Raw genomic sequence first — 16,246 nt, 5'->3', positions numbered from 1 at the left:
ATGTCTATTCTAAAAGATTTACTCACCACCTAAAACTCTAGAAAGACTAAATAGTAACAGTGGCGTAGGATTAATAAGTCAAACCTATTAAAGTGTAGTTCAGGGTCTTTTGGTCATGATGGGGATGTTTGTTTGTTTTTTAATCAGGGCTGGATCATTGTAAAGTATTTTCTGTCAGTAAGTATATCACATGTTAAACCACAAACTATATCACTTATTTGTCTAGATTGCTGTGACGTAATGATTTAAGGAGGCAACGCCTGTACAAGGTTCATTACTGAACCATGTACCTTGTACAGGTGTTTCCTCCTTAAATTATTACCTCAAGAACTCGGATCACATTCAGTCTCTTCAATGTGACGTCATCAACCGCTGCCGGCTTCTTCAGGTGCCGCAATTGAGGAAAGTCTACGTTTGAAGGTGTCAGTGTTTTCAGTGAGTTGGCGATGACCTGTTCGGTTTCATCCTGCCGGGGTAAGTAGAGTCGGCTTTTACAGGTTCGTAAAAGTGACTACCACCGGGCTGGAAGGCTCAGCAGCAGCACCATGTAGCTAACCAAAGATAGCTTCTAAGACTAGATGTCAGCATCACGTCATCTGCTCACATCCTACCCTAGGATGCTCTCTAAAAGCAGCTGCCCCCTCCTGGTGAGTCCCTATCCCTTCTAAGAACAATCTCACATTGAATGCTGTGTGAGCACAAGAAGAAAAGGCAGACAGAACACATTACATTTAAGATGCACAGCATCCACTCAGCTCACCCACATCAGCACATGATACTACACAGGCCATCATAAGCTAACATGCTGTCACATTTAGTAGTAAAACACATCACCCTCCCTAATAATGGACATTTTCATAGCAACTAGCTCTAATAAGGTATACACAGAACATGACTGGATGACTGTTGTCTCCATTCAGTGTAATAGCACAGAATATAAGGTAACAGCGCATAATATTTTTCTACCACTAACGCTGGTGGGCTTGGTTAATTAGAGGTCTATCACTCACTCACCAACACTTCTTTATAGTTTTAACATTTTTTTATATTACATCCGCCCCACGTTCCTAAAAACCTCTGTATAAAATACTAGTTATGCTCCTGCCTTCTGAGCACTTACAAATCTCGCTCTGTCTTGAATTGTTAATATACAAGAACATTTACAATCGTGCTCTGTATGAGTAGAACAAACATCAGTGTCTGTGTAAGTCCTCAATCTGCACTGGAACAACAAAGCAGAATAGAGAGAGGTGCAGCACACATCAGTGATGCTTCAAAGACTTTGTATAGCTGCACCTCCATGTGCTGAATGTTTGCATGTCAGTGCTGTCATTGGGCTTGTCACCCACAGTGTGGCAGAAGGGTTAGTCAAAGTGTTTATACCTTAATAGGTCAGATATAAACATAGTCTCAGGTCTCCCATGTGAGCGTTTGGGTTGCTTGTTGTTGGGATATGCTGTGGATCGCTGTGTAACCAGGGGCGTAACTACAATTTTGGTGGCCACTCAGCTCTCTTACCTTAATGAGCTGGTCACCCTGCCTTCTCTTCCCCTCTGAGCAGAATAAGTTCCTTGCAGTGTTGGCAGCCACACAGCTCTATTCTGATTGTGTGCACAGCAAAGGGGAGTAAGGGCAGAGAAGCACAGGTGGCAGATACACAGGGCCTGACCGTTGCTGCCCAGGAACCTACGCCTCTCTGTGTAACCAAAAATGTAGAAGGAGATTGCTTCAACCACTTTTGCATTTATTATTTATACCTTTAATTGGATCTGTCCAGTAGTTTTAAAAAATGTAACATTATAATTACAGCATGAGTATAAAATTATTGGCACTTACGTCATTCTTAATAAAATAAGCTATAATACTGTGCAATTCCCTCTTTGTCTGGTACTTCCTGCAATAATGCCCTTCATATTATTTATATTAGCTGCTTGTGTTTTGTGAACATCCTGCACACCTCCCAGCTGTCCTGATTTTGGTGAGACATCCCAATTTGCATCCCACAAAAGGAGTGGGCTTAATAAAAAAGTGAGTGGAGTTTTGCCCAAATATGATAATGTGTGGATGGATTTTGCGTGAAACCTGGGCGGGGCTTATTGTGTCCCGGTTTGGGATTCTAAGGGGCATATTCAATTGACGGCGGGATCGCCGAAAATCCTGCGCTCCAAAAATATTACCGTTATTACGGTAATCCTGCACGGGAAAACCATTAATACGGTAATTTACTCGCTGGATTTCAGCGCTGCGAGCTGAAATCCAGCGAGATATTACCGTATTAACGGTAATATTTTTGGAGCGCGGGATTTTCGGTGATCCCGCCGTCAATTAAATATGCCCCTTAATGTTGGAAGGTATGATCATGTGACTAGGGCCAATGCTACCATTAGGCAAAGGGGAGCCTAAAACAGTGGAGTGACATAATGTCACTCATCTACTGTTATTATTCTCTCTGCAGCACCCGCATATTGAATGCTGGCTGCTGACATGGAGGAGAAGCAGCCAGCAGCTTCTTACATTGCTCCTCAATGTCAGTGATGGAGAATTGGGCTTGGCTATAATGTCACTGCTCAGCACCATACTCACAGATTGAAGGGAGCAGGAGATGTCACCCACCCCCCTTCTTCACATCTGCTAAGGTAAGAAGCAGTGGGGTGTTTTTGGGAGCCATCTCCGAGGGGGGATGGGGGACCGTCTAGGGTGCTCACGGTGCTTTTAACTGCCCTGGCTGTGACAGTAATTTTGTGTGATCATACACAGCAAGTGAGGAGCCAGACTACTTCCTAAAGTCTGATGATGTCACTAAAGAGCTGTGAGCATGCTCTGGACAGTACATGACACATTAATATGAATATTTACGTCCACCAGATGGATACCACCATGCACACCATAAAAAGATGAATTTAATAAAAATGATGCAGTGGTTAAATAGTAAATGTTATTTTAAAGATAAATGTATTTGTATGTTGTCTGTTCTGATATCTGTTTAACATGGACTTGAGTGTAGGTGACAGTTCTACTGGAGAAGAATTTAAACTAGGGTTCAGGGGAGGAGGAGCAAGCAAGTATTTACAGGATAGACATTGAGAGCAGTAAGGGTGAATTTAACAAGAGTCAAGGTGTGGAGAGGGGGGGAAGGGAAGCGTAGCCGTTCAGGAGAGGCCCTTGTTAAAGCCAATAAGAAAAGGAGTGATATCAAAGCAAAAAGGAATACCAAAGGGAGGCAATAGACTTAAGTGTATGCTTGCAAATGCCAGAAGCCTGACAGGTAAATGGGGGAGTTAGAACTAGTAGCAATGAACAAGCAATATGATATAGGTATTACTGAGACATGGTGGGATGATACACATGACTGGCCAGTCAACTTGGAGGGCTATACTCTCTTCAAGAGGGATAGGAAAAATAAAAGGGGAGGAGAAGTATGTATTTATATTAAGCCAGTATTAAAGCAAAGTATACAGGAAGTTATTTACAAGAATATTGGTGATAATATAGAGGCATTGTGGGTGGAAATATCCAGTGGAGGAAAAAGTTCAGAGAAGTCGCTGATTAAACTGTTGTTGGAAAAATACACATAAAAGTTCATTTCTAGGGGAAACAAAGGTAAAAGAATTAAGTCTAAACCAATGTGGCTAAATAAATAGGTAAGCAAAGAAATGGAAAGAAAGAAACGTGCATTTAAATTGTTTAAGTCTAAAACATGCAAAAAGGAAATCATATTGGATAAATTAGAAAATTAAAAACAAGTTGCAAAAGAAGGTGAGACAAACCCTGAAAAGTTTTTAAGTATATAAATGGCAAAAGGATTAAAAAGAAAATATAGGACCCCTAAGAAGTGAGTTGGGTGGATTGATTAATTATAATAATCAAAAAGCAGAGGTGTTAAACACTTTATTTTCTTCAGTATTTACTACAGAGGAACAAATGGTAGGAATAATACATAAAAATGTAAATGCAACCGTACCATTAATACTTGGCTGACTATGGTAGAAGTCCAAAGGCAACTGAATAAAATTAAGATAAATAAAGCTCCAGGTCCAGATGGTATACACCCAAGGGTTCTTAGGGAGCTAAACCAAGAAATAGCTGGACTGCTATTCTTAATTTTCCTAGATTCAATTTCATCTGGATCAGAACCAAGGGATTGTCGAATAGCAGATGTGGTGCTATTGTTAAAAACGGGAATGAGATCACAACAAGGGAATTATAGATTGTAAGCCTGGCATCAATAATGGGAAAACTACTGGGAGGTATATTAAGGGATAGTATTCAGGATTACGTGGTATGCAACAAAATTATTAATGGGAATCAGTATGGAATTATGATGGATAGGTCATGTCAAACTAATCTAATTAGTTTCTAGGAGGATGTTAGTGGGAACTTAGTCCGTGGTAGTACAGTAGATGTGGTCTACGATTTTGCAAAGGCCTTTGATACAGTGCCAAACAACAGGTTGGTTTACAAAATAAAGGAAATGGGTCTAGGAAACAAAATTTGTATTTGGATCGAGAATAGGGAACAGAAAGTTGTGATAAAAGGAACATTTTCTAATTGGTCAAATTTCTTCAAAATAATAAGATCAGAGCCAAATGTAGTTTCTCTCCAGAGGGACCTAAATTAACTGGGTTATTGGGTAGCCAAATGGAAGATGTTTAACATAGATAAATGTAAGGCTATGCACTTAGGGATCAAAAACAAGCATGCAATCTATACATTAAATAGAAAAAATTTAGGGGAGTCTATAATGGAAAAACTTTTGGGAGTGCTCGTAGGCAGTAGACTTAGTAATAGTGCTCAATGTCAAGCAGCAGCTGCAAGGGCCAATAAAGTATTGGCATGCATAAAAAGGGGCATATATGCAAGGGAAGACAGTGTAAGTTTGTAACTATATAAATCATAGGTTAGACCTCATCTTGAATATGGAGTACAGTTCTGGGCACCACATTTCGGCACTAGAAAGGGTTCAGAGAAGGGCGACAATGGAGTATGGAGTCATTAAATTATGAGAAAAGGTTAGCTAGTTTAGGCATGTTTACTTTAGAAAAGAGGGGTCTAAAAGGGTTATGATTACTATGTACAATTACATTAAGGGTCAATACAGAGAACTTTCATGGGAACTTTTTACCCCAAGGATTGTACACAGGACCCCCTAAGGTTAGAGCAAAGGAAGTTTCACAAGCGGCAAAGGAAGGGGTTCTTTACAGTAAGGGCAGTCAAGATATGGAATTCACTGCCAGGGAAGGTTGTGATGGCAGATTCAATAGATATGTTTAAGAAAGGACAGATGAGACAAAGAACAACTTGTACCAGAGTGATGGGAAGAGAAGAGTATGGAGAAGGAAAGGAACTGCTCATGATCCAAAACATACCACCTCATCAGTGAAGCATGGTGGTGGTAGTGTCATGGCGTGGGCATGTATGGCTGCCAATGGAACTGGTTCCCTTGTATTTATTGATGATGTGACTGCTAACAAAAGCAGCAGAATGAATTATGTTTCGGGCAATATTATCTGCTCATATTCAGTCAAATGCTTCAGAACTCATTGGACGGCGCTTCACAGTGCAGATGGACAATGACCCGAAGCACACTGCAAAAGCAACCAAAGAGTTTTTTAAGGCTAACAAGTGGAATGTTATGCAATGGCCATGTCAATCACCTGACCTGAATCCAATTGAGCATGCATAGGCAGTAGTTCTGCCACTGAAGATGTGCTGTAACCCATAGCAACCAGTAGGTTCTTAGCTTGCATTTGTTGCAGTATACTAAACAGCTAACATCTGATTGGCTGCTATTTGTTACTGCACACCATTGCTGTTTGCATGTTGTATGTTACTAAATAAGCCCCTCTTTGCATTGTTATTAAGCCTGTTTCAGCTTATCAGTCATATATGTACAATATGCATAATCTGCAGCACACATATTCTTCACATTGGAAGATGACATTGTTAACATGTACAATCTATAAATGTTGAAGTCATTACAATGTATGATTTATAACATGCCAAGAGATTTCCAGTCCCAAAAGAATCGGTTTATACAAAGAAAGTTCTTATAAAATCTCAGTCTGGGGTATTGTTGTTTTGAGAAACCAACAGTACAGTGCTATGAAACAGTATCATATGTTATCCTACTGTATGCTCCATAGAGTGCAAATAAACACAGCATAACAAAAACGGAGCAAGACTTTAGCCCGTAAACTTTTTCTTATTGACAGATTGTCACTTGAGTGATACATTACAGAAGTGAGAATTATGCATGTGTGCAGGAATCCATTGATAGGGCTCTGTTCTGCTTTGTATCTGTATATAGTGATGTAAGTTACCAGAAAACAATAGAGCCAATGAATGGTTACTCCTCAATGAGGCACCAGTGCCAAGGGAAGGACAAGTTGAAGGCTGAGAAAAGGTTATGGTTTGTTTCAGTACTTAACTCCTACCATGCCAACAGCTACATTTATTATCCAGTTACCATTCTTCTCTGCCTTTACAAGACCCCAAAACTGAATATATGTTGATCTAAGAGATAAAAACACCATAAAGCATTCACAAACAAATGTGAAAGGTCATCCCATATTTGATATTAGTTGAACGCTTGTTAACTGGTGGCGACAAACAGAAAAATGTCTTTATATTAGTGTCTACAATGGATTTTCCACTGATTCACTACTGAGAATCACAATTGCATATTTTCCTCTATCTATAAAGCTTGGAAGAAGTCTTTGAGGTTTAATAAGGTTTTAATGAGGATCAGTGTAAAGCAGTGTTTCTTAACTGTGGTCCTCACAACCCTCCCCCCTCCAACAGCTCATGTTTTGAGGATTTTGTCTGTGGAAGCAGATGGAATCATTTCTGACCCAGCCAAGTAGACTAAGTCACCTGTGCATGCTTAACATGAGAGGCGTGATGACTGGAGTTAAAAAAACGCTGGTTTCAATCTAGTGCCAGCATAGAAATACAGCAAAAATAACAAATAACAAAAATAAGGGAAGAAATCGCATTGCTAATAGTGATGTACCAAAGTTAATATGAAGTTGAACAGACAGCAGCATATAAAAACAAATAACATAAAATTCAAAATGCTCTCGCTCAGTCTTAATAAAAGGCTCTATATATACGAGTGTAGCTATGTGGACATAAATATACACTACTACTTGAGGTACATTTAGTGCAGCCATTTATTTCCTTATTGTTTCTTTATATTTTCCAAGCCTGGGAGACAGCAATATCTCCCTTTTGGCCAGCTACTTTTTGTACCTTTTCTTTGGTTTCCATATCGGTATTACTATTTTTACAGAAATATGTCTATTCTGCCTCCTTTATGCCCATTTTGCCCTCCTTTATGTCCATTGTGTCCTCCTTTATGTCTATTCTGCCTCCTTTATGCTCATTCTGCCCTCCTGTATGTCCATTCTGCCCTCCTTTATGTCCATGCTGCCCTCTTTTATGTCCATTCTGCCCTCCTTTATACCCATTGTGCCCTCCTCTATGTCCATTCTGCCCTCCTTTATGTCCACTGTGCACTCCTTTATGTCCACTGTGCCCTCCTTTATGTTCATTCTGACTTACTTTATGTCCATTGTGCCATCCTTTATATCCATTGTGCCATCCTTTAAATCCACTGTGCCCTCCTTTATGCCTATTCTGCCTTCCTTTATGTCCACTGTGCCCTCCTTTATGTCCACTGTGCCTTCCTTTATGTCCATTGTGCCTTCCTTTATGTCCACTGTGCCCTCCTTTATGTCCATTGTGACAAAGGTGAGGTTGTGGAAGACAGTTTCATGTCACAGGTCATACACCATGGCAAAACTGAGCACAACAACAAGACACTAGGTAGTTATACTGCATCAGCAAGGTCTCTCCCAGGCAAAGATTTCAAAGCAGACTAAGGTTTCAAAATGTGCTGTTCAAAGAAACAGGCAACGTTGAAGACTGTAGGAGCAGTGGTCGGCCAAGGAAACTTACTGCATCAGATAAAAGACACATCATGCTTACTTCTTTTCAAAATTAGAAGATGTCCAGCAGGGCCATCAGCTCAGAACTGGAAAAAAACAGTGGGACCAAGGTACACCTACCTACTGTTTGGAGAAGTCTGGCCAAAAGTGGAAGAATTGCAGCTAAAAAGCCATACCTTCAACTTGGAAACAAGGCCAAGCAACTCAACTCTGCACAAAAACATAGCAGGTGTTCTGGACTGATGAGTCAAAATTTGAAATATTTGGCTGTAACAGAAAGAAGTTTGTTCTCTGAAGGGCTGGAGAGCGGTACAATAATGAGTGTCTACAGGCAACAGTGAAGGATCCTTGCAAGTTTGGGGCTGCATTTCAGCAAATGGATTTGGGGATTTGATCAGGAGTAATGGTGTCCTCAATGCTGAGAAATACATGCAGGCACTTATTCATCATGCAATACCATCAAGAAGGCATCTGATTGGCTCCAACTTTATTCTGCAGCAGGACAACGACCCCAAACATACAGCCAATGTCATTAAGAACTATTTTCAGCGTAAAGAAGAACAAGGAGTCCTGGAAGTGATGATAAGGCCCCCACAGAGCTTCCAGGACTCCTTGTTCTTCTTTACCCTGATAATAGATCTTAATGACATTGGATGTATGTTTGGGGTCGTTGTCCTGCTGCAGAATAAAGTTGGAGCCAATCAGATGCCTTCCTGATGGTATTGCATGATGGATAAGTGCCTCAACATCATCAAGTTTTTTTTAAAGCATTCTTACTTTGCAGCATTTATCGCACACCTGCCTAAACCTTTGGCACAGTATTGTATATCATTATTAAGTAACACAACATTAAAAAAAAATAATCAATTTTCTGTGTGAGATTAACAAGATTGCGTATGGTAGCCATGGATTCAGCAGTGACAGCTCTCCCACATTTTGGAGAACTGTCAGTATGCCCACTAGTGATTGAGCAAACCAGCTGTGAGATTTTGTTACAATATTTAATAGTTTTCAACTTTTAAAAATTAAAAAAATAATACATATATAATTTCTAACATTCAAACCTGCACGGCATTATTGCCAACATGTAAAAACTCTGTTTACCATGTTTGTTGTATCAAAAAATATTACATTAATATATAAAGATAACAACACAGTCTTTAGACACATTACCAATAGTAAGAAAATACGAAAACAAGGAGGAGAATGAAGCACTTTCGTAAAAATAAAACATTTTTAAAAGACAATTGTAAGTCTTGGCTACTAGTTCTTCAAATTCTTCTCCATTGTTTCTACACTAAAATGTTTGGCAAATCTTAATACTTATCAAGCTCATTAACAGCAAAATCAGTATGTAAATTAATCAGGATAATTATTTATCACTATTATTCAGCATGTATTTTTTAGCTGGGCATGTGTAACTACTGAAACATAACGTTTGTCCATGTAATAGACTTATTTATTTATAATGTGGAGATATAATCAGAAGAGGGCGCCACTGTTCCCCTGGGCTCTGATTTGATCATTTGCAGCACTTTCTATGAATGTATTTGTCCTGCATCCTTTGCATATCCCTGCTAGACTGTGATTCATAAATCAAATTTTTTGTGAACTTAGTCACCATGTTTCATTGTTGCAACTCTGTTTGCTCAAATTCTTCTTACAACAAAAAAGAAATATTGTATAATATTGTAAAGGGATGAGTTGGTTTGGACAAAGGGGAAAGTACATCTTCCATAGAAGCAAGACATAATTATCTTGGAATGATGTGAAGTTTATCTTGCCAATATTGTTTTAGATGTGTGCAGGTGTGCCCCTGTGAGGAGATGATTGAAACCTTCCATCACCAAATTTACCCATTACTTCAACAAACTTGCTGCGCCATCCTAATGGCAGCATTTGAAGTCACCTGTCACCTACACACAGTGGATACAGCACTCCGAAATACTTTATGCACATATGTGATCTAGAAATCCAATCATGTGGCCCATATTATATCAAATTTGTCATAGCTACTCATCTTAATTGAGGTGAAGCTCCTCCCATACATTTAGGCCAGTGCCCTAATGGGATCTGATACTGGCCAAAAAGCTGAGTCTGCAGCCACTTAAGTTGTAGTGACATCACAGGGTTCTTTAGTTCTTCACCACTAACTAAGAAAAGGCACCATCTTTAGCTGTTTCCAACAGCAAAAGCGCATACAGGGCCGTCAACAAAATTGCACCGACATACATTTCCTCACTTATCTCAAAATATCTCCCTACTCAACACCTCCGTTCTGCACAAGATCTGCATCTCTCTTCCACTCTCATCACATCCTCCCATGCTCGGTTACAGGACTCCCCCCCCCCCCCCCCCCCGCGTGGGGGTTTCCTCCCCCTTTCTTCCCTTTTGTTTGTTCCTTCAATTGTACTTGACCCCCTTTTTTTTTTCTGTACCCCATTTAATTTTGAAAAACTCTATAAAAATGTATTGAAGTAAAAAAAAAAACAACATTGTTAGAATAATCAGACACTGCCACTATAAGTGGTAGAGAGATCCAAACTATCCACATGTCTCCCAGCACTAAATGATGAGATTATTGGGTTAAAATAAAATAAATAAAAATAATCAACAAATAGCAGAAATTCACAGTGCAAAACACCCTAAGTGGCACCTTACAGTAATGAAATAAAATAGGTGATGGTTACTAAACATCAACTGACTAAACATTGGCCCAACTTTACTCTGCTAACTTCCCATCGCTCCTTGAGAATATTCAAATGGATCTAGCAAGATGGCACCCACGCTTTATTTCTTGGTTTAGTTTAGTGGCATCCAAACTATTATATTTGTTTCAGACCCTCCCAATATCTCTATGCACAAACTGACATCTAAATTTATAGATGTAAGTTTGTGAGGATGAAGACACATTTGCATTTGGGGAAGAGTGCTTTCAAATTCAAACCAATTACCAAACTTTGGGCTGACACTGAACCAAAAATGCTGCAAAGGATTACAAATGCTACCTGTCCAGGGTTGCGGGGCCCAGTACATATGTAACAGGCAGTAAAATTATTCACTACCCAACATTTGCCTTCCCCCCATTCTCTACAGTCACCCCCAATCCCCGCTTCCATCCATTCCCTGCAGTAGTTTACTTACCTCTCTGCGTCTTCTTGCTGTCTCCTTTAGGCTCCTCTCCAATGACAGCGATGTGATATTTTTAATTACATGACATCAGCGATGCTGTAGGAAGCCTCTCCGCCTTGTTGCGGCTCTCTGTTCGGGAGCTGGGCAACTGGGTAGCTGGGATTGGAGAAAATGACGGTAGCAGTAGGACCCCGACATCTTGGGAATGGACAAAACGCTGGCTACAAAGGGTCCCGCTGCGCACCCTTAATTACACGCAGAGGTCTCTCCCCACGCAACCTCTCACATCTCAGGAGCAGCTGCTGCCTAGAAATGGCTCCCACTACCTCCCTTAATTCACTGTGGAGGCCCCTTCCCCTAATAAGTTTGTTTGGGCCCAGGGCTGGTGGGGCCCTTCTCTGCTGTTGGGCCCCATACTGCTGTACTCCCTGTATCCCCCTGTTGGCAGTCCTGTAACTGCATATGGCTTTCAAAATCCCTCAATGTACGATGAGGAACATAACGGCCATGCTTTTCTCTTGTAGAATTTGGGATCAGACAATATCATCTTTAAATTTAATTCAAAATTCCTTTTTCAATCCGGGTAAAAGGTGGGATCAGGTTGCTCATCAATTTGACATTTCTATGTGTTATGTTTTTACTGCTCTGTTGTCTCAGAAATTCATTCCTGATTTTGCTTATGTCAGAGCTGTTGCATTTCTGTTGCTGAGCAATCATATTCACCCTGCTTACTGAGCTTCTAACAGTGATTCCACATTGCAGATGATTTATCAACTCTTGCAAGACTCATCACTGCTGACTACCTAGCAGCTGAGCAGTTAACGCTTTCTGGTCACATGATTTCTAGACAGCGGCTAATTGGCCAGGACCTACATAAATACACTCATTGCCATAATTGACAATTTAATTTAACTAATTTACCGAAACTAGATCCTGTATTTTTATCCATATAGATTGGTACATCTCCTGCTGCTGGATTCAGTGTGTTTGACCTTGGCTTTGTTTACTGGACCATTTGCCTGCCCTTGAACTATCTGCCTGTTTATTGACCTCGAGTACTTCTCCTGTCTTCTGATCTGGCTTGCCAATTGACCATCCTCTTTTGTGTCCGGTGTATCTCATTTTGTTACGTGTTTCTCCATAGCTGCAAGTTTCCCTGACTCTACCTCACTCACGGCTGTTAACAACTATACACTAATAGAATCAAGTCCAGAGAGCATCCGAGTACCAGTGAACAGTGTGGTTCTGGGAAAGACGGCTGCTAATGGTGATAAACATCCCGTGCCATATGTTCTGATTGGGGGTTATCAATCACTGATTGTGGGATTCATAACACTATGCTACCCCTCTCTAATAAACACTATAAAATATTACATAATACTTACAAATATTACACTTCTATCGCTCTATATACTCCTGAGATCCTAGCATAGGATCCCTGATTACCCCACCTCCCTGGTAAAGTATTCCTTTGAAACAAAATGGACTAAACAGGACATGGCAGTTACAGTTACCCAGGAAGATTGATCTATGATTCTTCAAAAAGTGTCCAAGACATCAATATGTACCCAAATCAAGGAAAAGTCCTATAATTTTTATTATAGGTGGTACCTTGTTCCCTTCAAGATTTGTGTCTTTTCACTATCATCATTGGATCTTTTCTGGCACCAATGGTTCCAGACTCGTACTTTTGCTCACATATGGTGCTCCCAAATGAAAAAGTTCTTAGCCTTCTCTTTCAGGAGCCCATTAGTCCCTCAATAAACTAATTCATCCCATTTGCAGTCCTGTGACCCCTCAAATTGTAGCAGCGTGGAGTGTTCCATACCCCCCTTTTCTCACAGCTGTGATAGACAGAGTTTAGGATATTTACAAAATGGAACTCATTACTAGCATTGTGAACAACTTATCTGGCTAAAACACATTAATGTTGAAAACTGAAAACAAGTTTTGCTATAACATGCACTTTTACTGAGTTTGTTATTCTCAGAGTATCAGTGATGCTCTCAATGTTCATCAATACCTAGCAAATGACCACTTCTTTGCAGTCCCCCTCCCCTGCTTTGGATTGGACCTGCTGTGCACAAGGTAAATTGGTATGCAAATATGCAGACACTATGGGCCTGTTTCATTAGGGGCGTAAAAGTCGATTTTGTGCATACAATCCCCAAGATCACTCTGTGCGTGCCCAGAACCGGCTTATACACCACAGAACATGACAACTCACAATTTTGCCTAAGAACACAGCCATGAATAAGGAATGGCACCAAAACATCCTCCAAGAGCAACTTCTCCCAACCATCCAAGAACAGTTTAGTGATGAACAATGCCTTTTCCAACATGATGGAGCACCTTGCCATAAGGCAAAAGTGATAACTAAGTGGCATGGGGATCAAAACATCGAAATTTTGGGTCTTTGGCCAGGAAAATCCCCAGACCTTAATCCCATTGAGAATTTGTGGTCAATCCTCAAGAGGCAGATGGACAAACAAAAACTCACAAATTCTGACAAACTCCAAGCATTGATTAAACAAGAATGGGCGGCCATCAGTCAGTATGTGGCCTAGAAGCTGATTGACAGTATGCCAGGGCGAATTGCAGAGATCTTCAAAAAGAAGGGTCAACACTGCAAATATTGACTCTTTGCATAAACTTAATGTCATTGTCAATAAAAGCCTTTGACACTTTTGAAATGCTTGTAATTTTGCTTCAGTATAGCATAGCAACATCTGACAAAAAGGTCTAAAAACACTGAAGCAGCAAACTTTGTGAAAATCAATATTTGAGTCATTCTCAAAACTTTTGGCCATGACTGTACATTAAGGACGTGCCAATCTCGTGCACACTCAGCAGTGTCCGATTCAAGCTCTGGTCATCTCTTAGATAGATGGTTTTTACCTGTATCTCTTGCTCCAGCTACAGGTCTAGTCTAAGTGCCGATTACTAGTGATGATAGCTGAGTATGTATGCTAGGACATGTGTTTGCAATCAGGAGCAGCTGTACAAATCTATCTTATGTACAATAGACATTCATAACATACTAATAAATACATTTAATGGGGAAAAAAACAACAGTTTTTTTTATTGTTTAATCTTTTATCATTATTGCCTACATTATTAACAGGTGACATTAATTGGATAGATTTTTTTCTGTGCATTCTTTTGTGATTTTATATTCGACATATTTATTGGATGTATCTTGCGGTGTCTTGTTTAGCAGAGCAGAGCAGACCTACACCCGTACTCATCACCACTTGCATCTTCACAAGTGGCGTACGTATACACGATTTGCATGCATTTTAAAACAAATACACATTGCGCTCAGTATGTGTGCCTTAATGAACCAGGACGCATATGCTGAAAATATAATTCCATTGCTGCAACATTATACTGCCAGCGTGGAGCGCAAGGCATAACTGGCATTATGTTTGTGGGATGTACCATAAAAAGGATGATATAATAATAACTAATTAATACATTTTAATGCAAGTTTGTTGTGAGAATATAGCATAATATAAGGCCAGGGTGATAATATGATGGTACAGCTGTAATATTTATACAAATTATACCTGGATAATGTTGACAGTAGGTAGTTTATGATGTCATGTATTCACAAAATATATATACGTATAGCTATGTACAGATTTTGCTTTATTTACTGTATTTATAATGCACATACTTGCCTTATTGCTACAACAATATGTGAAGAACAATCTCATATGCATGTAAACATGTTATAGATTTCTACACAGTCCATATATCATTTCCCTGAGAAATGCTCTGTTTACCTTAGATCAGTTTACCTTAGGGCTTGTACATCACTACACAGGCATTAATTTATTAAATAGGAAGTGGTGTTATGTGCATAAATCAAGGGCACACACTCACTAATAATTACATCCATCTGAGCTAATGTTTCCATTTACACCATTTAGTAAAAGTAAAGTACAAATAGGTGTATTTTAATATTTACTGCAGAAAGCAAAGGGGAAAAGAGGCTGAACAATGAGAGAAAATTACCTAAATCAAAACAAATGCGCTTCTGATGGTGACTGAAAGTAGTTTATGATGTGATCTAGCATAGAAAATATAAAATAGCGTGGCTTAGTGGTCAATATATCTCTATGCTTTGCCTCTTACAATATCTGCAAGAACAGAAATGATATACACAGTCCATCTGTTACTGAGAGAAAATAGTGTCTGCGGGCCTGATTCATCAAGGAAAGTTAAGCAAAAGTAAGTAAGGCAAAACCATGTTGCATTGGAGGGGAGGTAAATTTAAAATGTGATGGTAGATTTATATTTGGGGTACGGCATGTCCCAGATCAACTTTACATTTTTAATTATCAACTTTAAATTTCAGTGTACAAATAAGTATTTGTGTGCTACATGAAAAAACAGCCAGTATTTTCCTTATTTGCAAAACAATAAACTAATTTGCACCTCTGCATTGCAACATGGTTTTGTCCAGAAAACCTGAGTAAGAAAACTTTCTCAATTTGTGCTTAACTTTCCTTAATGAATCAGGCCCTGCATCCTTTGTTCATAGTAACCAATAAGTCCCAGTATGTGGACAGAATAGGAGGCACAGGGAAGAGATAAATAGATCTCTCATTATGCTATTTTCCCTGAGGTTACCTTGTTTCGTTTTGTTCTGTTTTCATTAGGCTACGTCCACACGGATGTTTTTCTCACACAAGTTGGAGTTTGATGGGACACGAACAATAATGAAAACACAATTTTTCACAACCCTACCTGTTTCAATTTGCTTCTGCACACCCAAAAATAGTCTTAAAGACCGTCCAACATTTCCAGCCAGTGACTTGAATCAATAAACTGCTCTGATGACAGAAATATATGCTATGGATTAGGTTTTTTATTTGCTTATTTTACCTGTTTACAATTGTGGCCGGGCCCCCCTTGCCCTGTCCCCGCCATACAGCAGGGAATGGTTTTACTTAAGTTGTGGCACTACAGTGCCTGGTTTATGCTAATGAGAATGGATTTAATTAAATAGTTAAATGTTTTTAAATGAAAACACTCACCCTGGTGGTCCAGTGATGATCTGTGTTCCCGGTGGTATGAGGCTGCAGCACTACATTCCTAAGTGTGGGAAATGGGATCAGTTCTCATAAACCCTGCAGGAGCGCAAGCTGCAAGAAGGT

The sequence above is a fragment of the Mixophyes fleayi genome, chromosome 5, assembly GCF_038048845.1.
Source record: "Mixophyes fleayi isolate aMixFle1 chromosome 5, aMixFle1.hap1, whole genome shotgun sequence".
NCBI lineage: Eukaryota > Metazoa > Chordata > Amphibia > Anura > Limnodynastidae > Mixophyes > Mixophyes fleayi.
Note: the sequence above shows the minus strand (reverse complement) of the source record.